The sequence below is a fragment of the Mus caroli genome, chromosome 13 (assembly GCF_900094665.2).
Source record: "Mus caroli chromosome 13, CAROLI_EIJ_v1.1, whole genome shotgun sequence".
Lineage (NCBI taxonomy): Eukaryota > Metazoa > Chordata > Mammalia > Rodentia > Muridae > Mus > Mus caroli.
This window is the reverse complement of record NC_034582.1, coordinates 2,388,320-2,399,472: the sequence shown is the minus strand read 5'-3', so window position 1 is coordinate 2,399,472 and position 11,153 is coordinate 2,388,320. Positions and strand designations below refer to the sequence as shown.

Below are 11,153 nucleotides of genomic sequence, written 5' to 3'. Positions count from 1 at the left end.
GCTCTGGGACTGGAGTCTTCTAAGCCTTCCTGCCCCTTCCCCTAGATAGGTGAGCTTTTTCGGTAAGAACTAAATGCAATGCTGGACACTGGAAGTGAGTTTCTTCTCTTCTGATCAGGCATGAAAACTAATTCCTGGTCATAGAACTCAGATTTAAGGGGGACACTGCTGCCTTTGAAGAGCTTCGCTTCTTTTGGGAGGAAATTCTGGGAATGTGAGTGGAGGCCCCTTGCAGCCCACTTTCAAGCGTGCCCATCTCAGGAGTACTCGGTGGAGGTTTGTGGAGAAGAGTCTGCAACGTGAAAAATGATAATAACCTATCCAACCCCCCCCCCCCACCGCCGTCTGTACAAGTAGTAAACCGAAGGCAATATTCACTCGTTAAACAGATCTCCATTCTCAACTGTTCTCTGAGGGGCGGGGGGGGGGTGGTGGGAGGCAGTAAAATGAAGTCAACTCGGCAGAGCACACAGCAAATAGAATGAGAATCTGGGCCTGGGGCTGTGCGTTAACTTCAGTGTGAGCTCATTCTCCTGTCACAATGCTGGCACGCCCAGACCCTTCTCACTCCTCCGCCCTCCTAGGAAGCAGTTCACTCCTTGTGGGTCCATCCTCCTTCACCAGCCACCATCTTGTCACCACACAAGCCAACCTGTGGTCTGTGTGGTGACATATCCCTGAACGCAGGCGAGGTCGCCCTCCCTGGCACTCCGGGGCTATATTCTCAGCCACCAGCCACCTCCAAGCTGGTCTCCACTTTTGTTCTGTCTCTTCTCAGGCTTCCAGGCTGGGCAGCTCTGTTTCTCCCTGTGAAGTTCCCTTTGCTGCATGTCGTGGCAGCGAAAACAATGGCTTACAAGTAGATGATTGTAATTAGATGGGGCTTTCAGCTTAGAGATCATAGATGGGAATATGGGTTCTGACTTTCTTGTTCTTCTAGAAAATTCAAAAGGTCAAAGGTAATTGCGACACTCCCTCCTAACTATATTGGAAGCGAATATTCTCTCGATTGGTCAAGAAGCCAGTTTTGTTTGTCCGGGGCATCATTAACAATATATCACCTCTACCATAGAGGATTAATTAATATTTCATTTGATTGTTTTCTTGAGCTGTTCACTAAAATATTTTTTTTTTTACAAAGCATTTGTGAGACGTTGCATGGTGCTCTGAGCTAAAATGATCCTCTTCATCTACTATCTCATTTGCAGATAATTCTACTCAAAAGCATGAGTTGCCTTTTCTCATTGTATTCGCCTCTCAGAAGGTAATGAATTTCCCATTGAAAAATTAAAAACAAAGGTTCAATTACTATATGCTGTGTCAGGTAAAGTTTCACAATTGTCTTATTTGTTGAAATTTAAACCTCCACTCTTCAAAATCAATGCTCGCTCTTAGACAGCTAATGAAGGATTTGTTGGTTTGTGTGCCTTACTTTGTGACCACTAGCTAATGAGTTAGGAAAGCTAATAAAGAATTTACTTGTGTGTGTGTGGGTTTGTTTGTGAGCCTTGCTAGTGGTTTTGGTACATGTTTAACTTAATTTCTCATCAGATGAATGTGCTATGCCCAGTGATTGCAATAGTTGTGTTGGCAGAGGAGTGTATTTGTGTGTGTGTGTGTGTATTTATGTCTAGTGTGTGTGTTTACGTATATATGCATATGTGTATGTATAGGTCTATTTGTGTCTATTGTGATTATATGTATGTATATCTGTTTGCATGTATGTGTAAGTATACATATATATGCATATACTTATGTATATGTGTGGGTATACATATATGTGTAGGTATGTATGTGTATGTATACATATGTGCGTGTGTGTGTGTGTGTGTGTGTGTGTTTTAGTAGTCTTCTTTGTAAAACCAACAAGATGAGACATTAAATGACTAATTCTACAAGGGACTCTTGACTCTGGTTGCCTATGCTACTAGGGGTCCTGGGTGCCTGGGCTTATCTATGTTTACTTTCCAGTGTATATCTAGCTCACATTTCCCAATTCCCGCATAGCTCTTGTGGCTGGGGGCAAGGTGGAAAGCAGAAAAGAGAGCAGGGTCCTAGGGGCAGGAGGGTACGCCTTTAGAGCTGCCTTTCAGTCATCTCTGTACATGTGGGCTTTGGGGCTGGAGCTTCTTGAACTAACTTTCCTACCTCTCCCACCTTGAATACTAGGTTTTCTTGTAGACGGATTTATGGAAGTGACTTTCTTCTCTGGCCCGGCAAGAAAACTGCTTTCTGGTTTACAGAACTTGGATGTAACGGGAATCCTCCCTTCCACCAGCACTGAAGAAGCACTTCCTTTGAAAGAAGATTCTGGAAATGTAGTGGAAGACCTTGCCATCTCACATCTACCACCTTGTCTACCCCGTTCCTCCTCTGGAGTGCCTGGTGGAGACATGTGGAAAAGAGCTGGAAAGTGAGAATAGAATCCCATTTATCCACAGTAGCCCAACTATAGTTATTAAGGAGTTATAGTACTGCTCACTGCTTCTGCCTGTGGTGTCTATTTCTTCCCTCTTTGTCAAAGCCACTTTCAGGTGCCTTAGCCTCTTCCAGATCCAAGCTTTCTGACTGACGTGTTTAAGAAAGTGAAATAAAAGTTTGTAGACTACCCTACATTGTCTGGTTATCTGGGTGGGAATTACTTTCCTTTTATACTTTCTTCAGTTAAGAGTAAAGCTCCAACAATCTGACGGGGGAGAAAAGTCCTCAAGGGATGATGGTTAAACTCCTAAGAACACATACCAGGTTACAAAAACAACAGACAGAGCTGGGCGTGGTGGCGCACGCCTTTAATTCCAGCACTTGGGAGGCAGAGGCAGGCGGATTTCTGAGTTCGAGGCCAGCCTGGTCTACAAAGTGAGTTCCAGGACAGCCAGGGCTATACAGAGAAACCCTGTCTCGGAAAAAAAAAAAAAAANCAAAAACAACAGACAGCATGAAAGAGGCAGGAAAAGGGAGAAGAAGAGATGTACCCTGTCTCATACCATAGACATATTGAAGATCATTACAGAATGATTGAAAATGATCAGACCATAATCTTCCCAAAGTGGTGCCAAACAGAAATAATCACCATGATTTGGAGAATAAGCAATACCTCTGTGGGTGGAAACAGAAAGCAATAGCACAAAGATTATTAATTTTAATAAATTTATCCTTCATCAAAAATTGAAAATTTATCAGAAGGCAATAGTAAGTAAATAGACAACAGTATTGAGAGGAAAATATTCATAAAATGTGCATTTAAAATTGAACAAGTGTCCAGGACATGCACATGACATATAATAGTAAAAATCAAATTACATATAGAAAGTAATCAAAATATTTGAAAATATACTTTACTTACGTGTGTGTGTGTGTGTCTTAGCCTTCCGAACCAGGGAAGTATGCTGCAAAATCAATGGAATTGGCTAAAGGAAGACTATTACCGCCACCAGAGTTGGTATAAGAATTGCGTGAGTGGCCAATACTTTCTAGTGGTGTTAATGAGGATACATCGGCTGCTATCTCTTTGGAGAAGGTCTGGCCATTTTAGATCAAATGGAACACGTACTTAGTTTCTCAATCAGCATTTCCATCTTTCAAGAATTTAACCAGAGAACTGAATGAATATGTCTCCAAGGAGAATAATATTGATCATAGAAACCTACTCATAATAAAAGAAGAGAGAAAGAAAAGGCAGAGAGTCATGGTGAGTCCATGACAAGTTCACACGATGCTATAGGATATGATGCTGACTATTCCAGAAAACACAGGCAGCCATGTTACGGGATGATTCTGAGAGTATTTCAGAAACATCGGAAAAAGAAGATTTGCATATATGATTATTTCCGACAAAACTCAAAGCCCAAGTTTACAAGAGACACAACTCATGTTTGGTGAACTGAACTGCCAGGCCTGCTCCTTATGGTTGGGCAGGCGGCCAGCTGACTTGGAAGGGGCCTAAGGGAGCTCTCCAAGGGTTGAGCACATTCAGTGTCTGGATGGAGATATGTTTGCACAGACAGTTAGCTGCATGCATCCCCATCAGTTGACTGGCGCACAAAAGCCTATGCATTCAACTTTCAGCAAATGTGCACACACACACAGAACCATGAGCATAGACTGAATTCTGGTTGATGATGTGTCATCTGCTGTGTTTAAGGGAACATGCTTTGCAAATCAGAAAAAGGGGCTGGAAAAAGGGCTTGCTGCACAAACATAAGGACCCAAGCTTAGATCCCAAGCACGCATGCATCTAGAAAGACTAATTCCTGTGACAAGTCTCTATAATCCTACTGTTAGGGATGGCATGAAACAGAGAGCTCACTGGGCTTGCTGGCCAGCTAGGCTAACAACAGGTAAGCTCCAGATTGAGTGAGAAATCCTGTCTCACATACTAAGGTTCAGTATACTTAAGAAAGGCACTAAAAGTTGACTTATGAGCTTCACATATATGTGAACACGGACATGCCTTCCCCACATATATACAGGAAAATTTGAAGAATTCAGAAAGCTTGCTGGGTGCAGTGCTGATAAAGAGCAGCTCCAAAGGGGTTGCATCACATTGTAGCATGCTTGGACAAAGTCTGATACAGGCATAGCCACAGGTAAATACCCTGTCTTAAAACACCAAAGGGAAATAAACATGAGAAAAACTTGGATATATTGAGAGAGAAAAAGCACAGAATGGGACAAGGATCCAAGATGGCTAGAGAAAGACTGGAAACTGATAGATGGGTTGTGAGGGTCAAGAGTAACTGACAAATCTTGCCAGTAGGCATGGGCATTCACTCAACCTTAAACTACTTAATGTATTTAAAAATGTTGCATCTGAAATGATGGGGGAAATATAGAATGAGAAACAAAGGAGGCCATGCTGCCATTGGCTTGCTTCCTCAGCTCTGGCTCTCTATTCTGAAACAGATTGACAGTGAGTTTGATGAAGGCATCTACTATCCATAAGTCTCAGGATCCTCTTGAGTATGTTAGGATAAGAAAACAGTTTGCTGCAGATGAAGTCAGCTCCCCTGGGAACTGAAGTAAGTATGTTTGCTTGATTTCTCTCTTCTCTTCCCTTCTCTTCTCTTCTCTTCTCTTCTCTTCTCTTCTCTTCTCTTCTCTTCTCTTCTCTTCTCTTCTCTTCTCTTCTCTTCTCTTCTCTCCTCTCCTCCCCTCCCCTCCCCTCCCCTACTCTCCTTTCTTTTCCTTTCCTCTCTTTCCCCTTCCCTTCCCTTTGTTCTCCCTTCCCCTTACCTCCCCTCCCCCCTCTTTCCTCTCTACCAGTCTTTCCTCCTATCCCTCCCCCTCCCTTCCCTTTGATTCCCTCCCCTCCCCTTCTCTCCCCTCCCCCTCCTTCCTCCTACCCCTCCCTTCCTTTTGTTTCCCTCCCCTACTCTTACTTCCCCACCTTCTTCTCCTCCCCTCCCTTCTCATTCCTCATCTCCCCTCCCCTTTTGTCCTTTCTCCTCCTCCTTTCTCTTCTCTCTCCTCTCCCAGCCTGTCACTGGATTCCATTCCTAAGACCTGTTCTGTACTCATGCTCAAGAGCTAGAGACATGAATGTTTTGAAGGAGGTTAGTTTTGGGCCTGTTATACTTAATATAAAATGTATGGATAAATTTCCATTAAACAGTTCTCAGTAGCAGAATTCTAAGGTTGTTTACAGCAAGAACTTGGAGGCAGAAGGTAAGAATGATGGTCATACATAATAAATACAAGAAGATGTCATCATAAACTCTTAAGTTGTTCAAAAAAAAAAATAAATAAAGAGTAAGAACATGAGAAAATATCCACTGAGTAAAAGAATGGAAGATTGCCATTTTCAAGGAAGATGAAGTCATATCCTTATACATTACTAAGTTATAGTTGTGGTTGTTGGTAATTACTTTTAATCTCATTTTAATAAGTTGTCAATGATAGTGAAGGGATGGAGAGATGGCTCAGCCATTAAAGGCTCACAACTAAATGATAATGAAAACTGAAGTGCCAATAATGCCTTGTAAAAAGTTAGCAATCACTGGGAATTTTCTAAGAAAACTAAATTTTATAAAAGGAAGTAAACCAAATAGTCTTCATGTATTAAGCAGGTACAAATGTTCAATATGCTTTGAAAAAAATAAGGGTTAGGCCCCTGTGGGAGAGGATTTGCTTAGTCTTATGAGACTAGATGTTCCAGATTGGGTTGGTACCTAAGGAAGTCTTGCCCTTCTCTGATGAAAAGGGGAGGGGGCAATGTCGTGAGTATTTATAAGGGTGGAATTGGGAAGAGAGGAGGGAGGGAGCTGTGATTAGAATGTAAAGTGAATAAAAAATAAATTATTGAAAAGAAAAATATAAGTCAGGGCTGGAGAGATGGTTCAATGATTCAGAGCACTTCTTTTTGCCCACACAGAATTTATGTTTTTAAAGATTTTAGTCACATCTATTTAGTGGGGGAAGGGCACGCAAATATGCCACATCATTTCTTTGAGATCAAAGGACAGTTTGCAGCTTGTTAGGCTTGGCTGCAAGCACCGTTACTTGCAGCTAGACCATTTCACTGGCCCCAAGATGGGCACTTTCAAAGGCTTCCAGGTGATAGACTTCCCTGCCTGTTAATCTTGTGTGACCCATTGTAGTGTGCATTCTGTTTCCTAGAACTTGGTGAAGGCTGCTGTTTGTTGGAGAGCCCTTATTTTGTCTCTGTTACATATTCCTTCTGGAGAGGTGTTTTCTTATTACAATGGAATTTAGAGAGAAGTGTCACAAAAATTGCCATTCCGGTCTTGCTGATTAAATATGACAAATTGAATTTCACTGAGAAGTAAGTTTAAAACTCTCAGAATTTACCTATGTGTTTACAGTTTTAGTTTTATTGTGCAAATGATAGACAATTTTTTTTTCTTGGACATCAATTTTATTGTGCTGGATTTTAAAGGCCTAGTAATCCTAAAGAAAAAATAACAAAACAGAAGATAAAAGATGGAGCATGAGAGAAATAATTAGAATTAGGAAGAATGAAAAAGACAACTTTTCACTATGGTTAACAGTTTTAGGGGTTTTTGAAATATGTTTCCTGAACCCAATGGGATTACATTGATGATTTTTGACAAACATTTATATGAGTCCAATTTTCGTGATGGTTTTCTTGGAACAAAAAATGTTTTCATCTGAATTATAGAGATATTAAGCTTTGCTCAGTTCTGAAGATCTTACCGCCTTCGAAGCAACTTTCTTATTTCCATGAAACATAAGTCAGATGACTCAGAAGTCTGTATCACCTATGTGGTAACACATTTCTACCTGCAAGTAGGTCCTTTTCTCTTATACAAAATTCTCGGGAGTGTTTAACTGGAAGCATGTTTTTATTATATAATAAATATTGACTTGCATCTTCAGGAAATAACAAAGACCAAAGCTTAAACCCAGCTACATATATGTGAGGAGTGGTATGTGTGCAAGTCAATAATGTCCTAGGTGAGGACATGTCATAGTCACAGGATGGGAATTGATGGGTGAAGAGCTTGAAAATGACCACCTTAGATGGAGCAATATAAAAGTTGATTTAGATGAGGTGACTTTTGTGTAAAACAAATTTTGAGATGTCAGATAAAGTCGAGGCACAGTATTATCTGGCAGGAAGTGTGTGCAGGATGTAACAATCAAGTGATAAAAAAAAGGCACTTCCTCTTTTGCCCTTTACTTTAAAAGACAGTTATTATGGATTTCATATTCAGCAGGTACTTATGTACAAATGGTGTGTTACTTTGATTGTTAGCAACTCCAACTAGGAACTTCAAGGAGGTCATGAAGACATAAATGAGACTTAGAAAAATAAAATTTCTCGCAAATTTTGTTTGAAAGCATTTTTTGTTTGTTTGTTTTAATGTATTGTTGTTTCCCTAGGTCTCAAGTAAGAGATTTGGCCAGTCCCTGTCCCTTCACCAATGACTCCTGTGGTGGGTGGGGTCCAAAGAACTTTAAAGCCCTCTTACCCCTTGTACATTTTAATCACACTCTTGTCTGCAGTTTGTTTATCTAATAAAGGGCAGAGAACATCCTAATCCACACAGAGACTCTTCTGGAAGATTCAGCCTCCCAGATTGGCTGTCTTATTCTTTCTAGAATATCCTCCAAGATTCACTTGCTCTGTGAAGGTTAGATGAGTGGACCAACCACTGCTGGGATGTGCACTTGACTCTGTTCTGATCTCGCTTCTCTCATTGTCACAGAGCACAAATAGAACACCTTTGTAGTTCTCTGCCCCACATCTTAAGAAAATGCAGTCAATGTGAAGGTATATGTTCATTCCCACATCAGAGGTGAAGTTAACGTTCTAGGCGATAATACAATAGATAGTTATTGCTCTTCTTCCTTTCCCCAGGATTCTTAGGCATGACTGAGATGGTAGATTTAGGCTCATTCCCCAGAGAAAACTTCATATGAACAGACTTAGTTACTTTACCATTTCCTATTTATTGTTAAAGAACTCAAAGGCTAGTATATATGGTCTTGGGTTCAACATTCTCCTGTCTAATGTATATGGAGCTTAAACACAAGATTTTCAAGCCGGTGTCATTATTTAATGTCACTTTGTGTCATCAAAAGGAGATAAACATAGTTTAGGAAGCTAATCCTTATTTAACCACCTGCCTCAATACAGACCCAGTCTTTCCTATTTCTCAGTTTCTGGTAAAGACTTACTTACCTGCTAGGATTGCTTAGTGACTAAGCAGGATAATAATGTGACTTACCTAATAGTAGACATCCTACTAAATCTAAAACTCTTGTATGGCAGAGACCCAAGGCAGGTGACAGAGATAGCTCAGTGGCAAAGAGAGTTCTTTGCAAGCATGAGGAGTTTAGTTTTGAATCTCTAGCACATATCTTAAAAGTTAGGCATGGTTGCTTGTGCCTGTGACTTTAGCTTTGGAGGGCAGAGACAAGTGGATCTGTGGCACTTGCTGGCCAGCCAGCATAGACAAAAATGGCAGCATTCAAGTTCAGTGAGAGACACTGTATCAAGGAAGTAGAGGGAAGATATGTAGAAGTCATCTAATTCCTTCTACTGGCCTCTGCACCTGCACACACACACACACACACACACACACACACACACACACACACACACACACACCACAGAGACAGAGATACAAAAAGACAAAGGGCAGAGAGACATTGGCAGGGAGACAGAAACAGACAGAGAGACAGAGAACAGGACAGATTGGGGGGCGGAGAAGATAAAAAAGTTGAGTGGCAAATGCAGACTTATCCCACAGGAAGATCCTTTAGATATTTTTTCCCTAGTTTGATGACACATGGAGGTATGGGAACATGGGAATCGGGAAGCAGGGGCAGTATTTAAAGGCTGAGTATTGGGCTTCTCTTTTTCCTTTTACACTTCTTTGTCTTCTTTGTTACAGATATGCCAGGTAATCTTTTGTCTTTCAAACAATTAACAACCAGAGTAATATATTGAAGTGGCCCTCTCAGCATTGGTATCTTCCTGGCCCCAGATGGCTTGCCCCAGTTTCTTGACTCTACTTTTGAACCTGGACCTTGCTTATTCCACCTGGTTTCACATACACATTTCTCTCACTGGTTTCTTTGCTTGCTTAGATTTCTTTCTCAGCCAGGAAAAGCCTTATTTGGGGGTAAGGATGCACACACAGATACATTCACAAAGGTAGACATACTTGTAGACACACAAATGAAGATACACGAACATGGAAGGGACTCGTGGCTATCATGACATGAAGTCTACGGGATGCTGGAATCTATATCTAAGTAAAGGTGAATTATGGACTGAAGGAAAGTCTTCTGATTTATGTTCCAAAAAAAGGTGTTATATTGTGTGATTAACCAATTCATAAACACAAGCTATGCCTTAATACTTCCAGGGATTATTTTTAGAGACTGACGGACGAAAAAATATTTTTGCTGAAATTGCTCAGACACCGTGCAATTGAAAGAAAATCCTCTTGTAGGCGTGATATTTATAACTGCTTACAAAGGTTATCCTATTCAAATACAGGGTCTCATTAGGAGTTAAATCCTAGAACCATCTGATGCCTTGCATCCCAAAAGGATACTTTTAAAAAACAAACAAGTTGTCATGGCAGCATGAAAACTTGGAGGTGTGATTGATGGTCTGTGAACTGAGCGCCTTGCAATACCATCTATGTCTCTGGTGAGATAGCACAGGCCAGTCTCAAGAGTAGAGAGAAGCCCTTGCCAGATGGAGGGTCAGATAGATACTTTCTTAAATCGCTAAGGTAAAACCTTTCATGATAGAGCACAGGGAAGACTCTGAAAAGCTGTCATCTCAAAAATCTAAAATTGCAAAGGACTCTTCATGTCTTAGGGAAAATAACAGAGAAGACATGTCAGGCACTGTGCGGTTTTCCTGAATAGACTCGTAGGCATCACAAACCACACTTTAGGAAAGTCAAATTTTTACGCATTTGTAGACATAATCGGCTTCAGATTTAAAAGGAAGGGTTGAAACCACATGTGTGTACATACCTGCCAATCCAGGATAATGCCTAGAGTAATTTTTTATTTTTAATCTCTAAATTAGATCTATGCAGAGCACGGGAACAGCAGCTAACTGGCAATATAGACATAGCTGAAAGAAAAAAAAAAGAAATGTCTTTATAAGTGCTGCCTCTCCCCCCGCCCCCCACCCAAGAAAAATGACTGTGTTGTGTTTCTACCGAAAGAGCTGTACACAGCAGACGCCTGAATCACTTCACTGATAATGAGACATTCTGTTTCAGAGTTCACTATTTAAAAATATAAAACTAACAATTACATATGGAAACTATTCATTCTGAGATTTAAGGAGGGAAAAGACTTTTTTTTTTTTTTGTTAAAGCCTAGAGCTTTCTAAGCTCTGAGCAGGCTGATGCATTTACAAAGAGCAGAACAGGAGGTAGCCATGGGTGTCCTGAGGTCGAACTTGAGTCTGACCAACCTTGTCTGAGGGGCCTGTTTCTTCTGCATGTACACAGAGGCCAAAGTGGTCGTATGCTGTGGTTGTGTGTGGTTTCATGTTCTAACACAGCATCCAACAGTAACAGTCACCTTGCAAAAAATACGTGTATTGTATTGGGTGGAGATTTATCTGATCAAGAAAGCCAATGATTGGCAAAAGATGTCACACATTTAAGGTTAGAGACCAGAAACCCTTTCCA

At 40.9% G+C, this 11,153-nt stretch overlaps 1 long non-coding RNA gene across 1 annotated transcript; it reads left to right on the top strand.

The window, feature by feature from the left end:
- On the top strand, positions 1-2,612 carry LOC110308662. Its single transcript, XR_002379589.1, has 3 exons — positions 1-94; positions 1,209-1,264; positions 2,170-2,612. It is a non-coding gene; the product is annotated as an uncharacterized LOC110308662 (long non-coding RNA).
- The last annotated feature ends 8,541 nt before the right edge of the window (positions 2,613-11,153 follow it).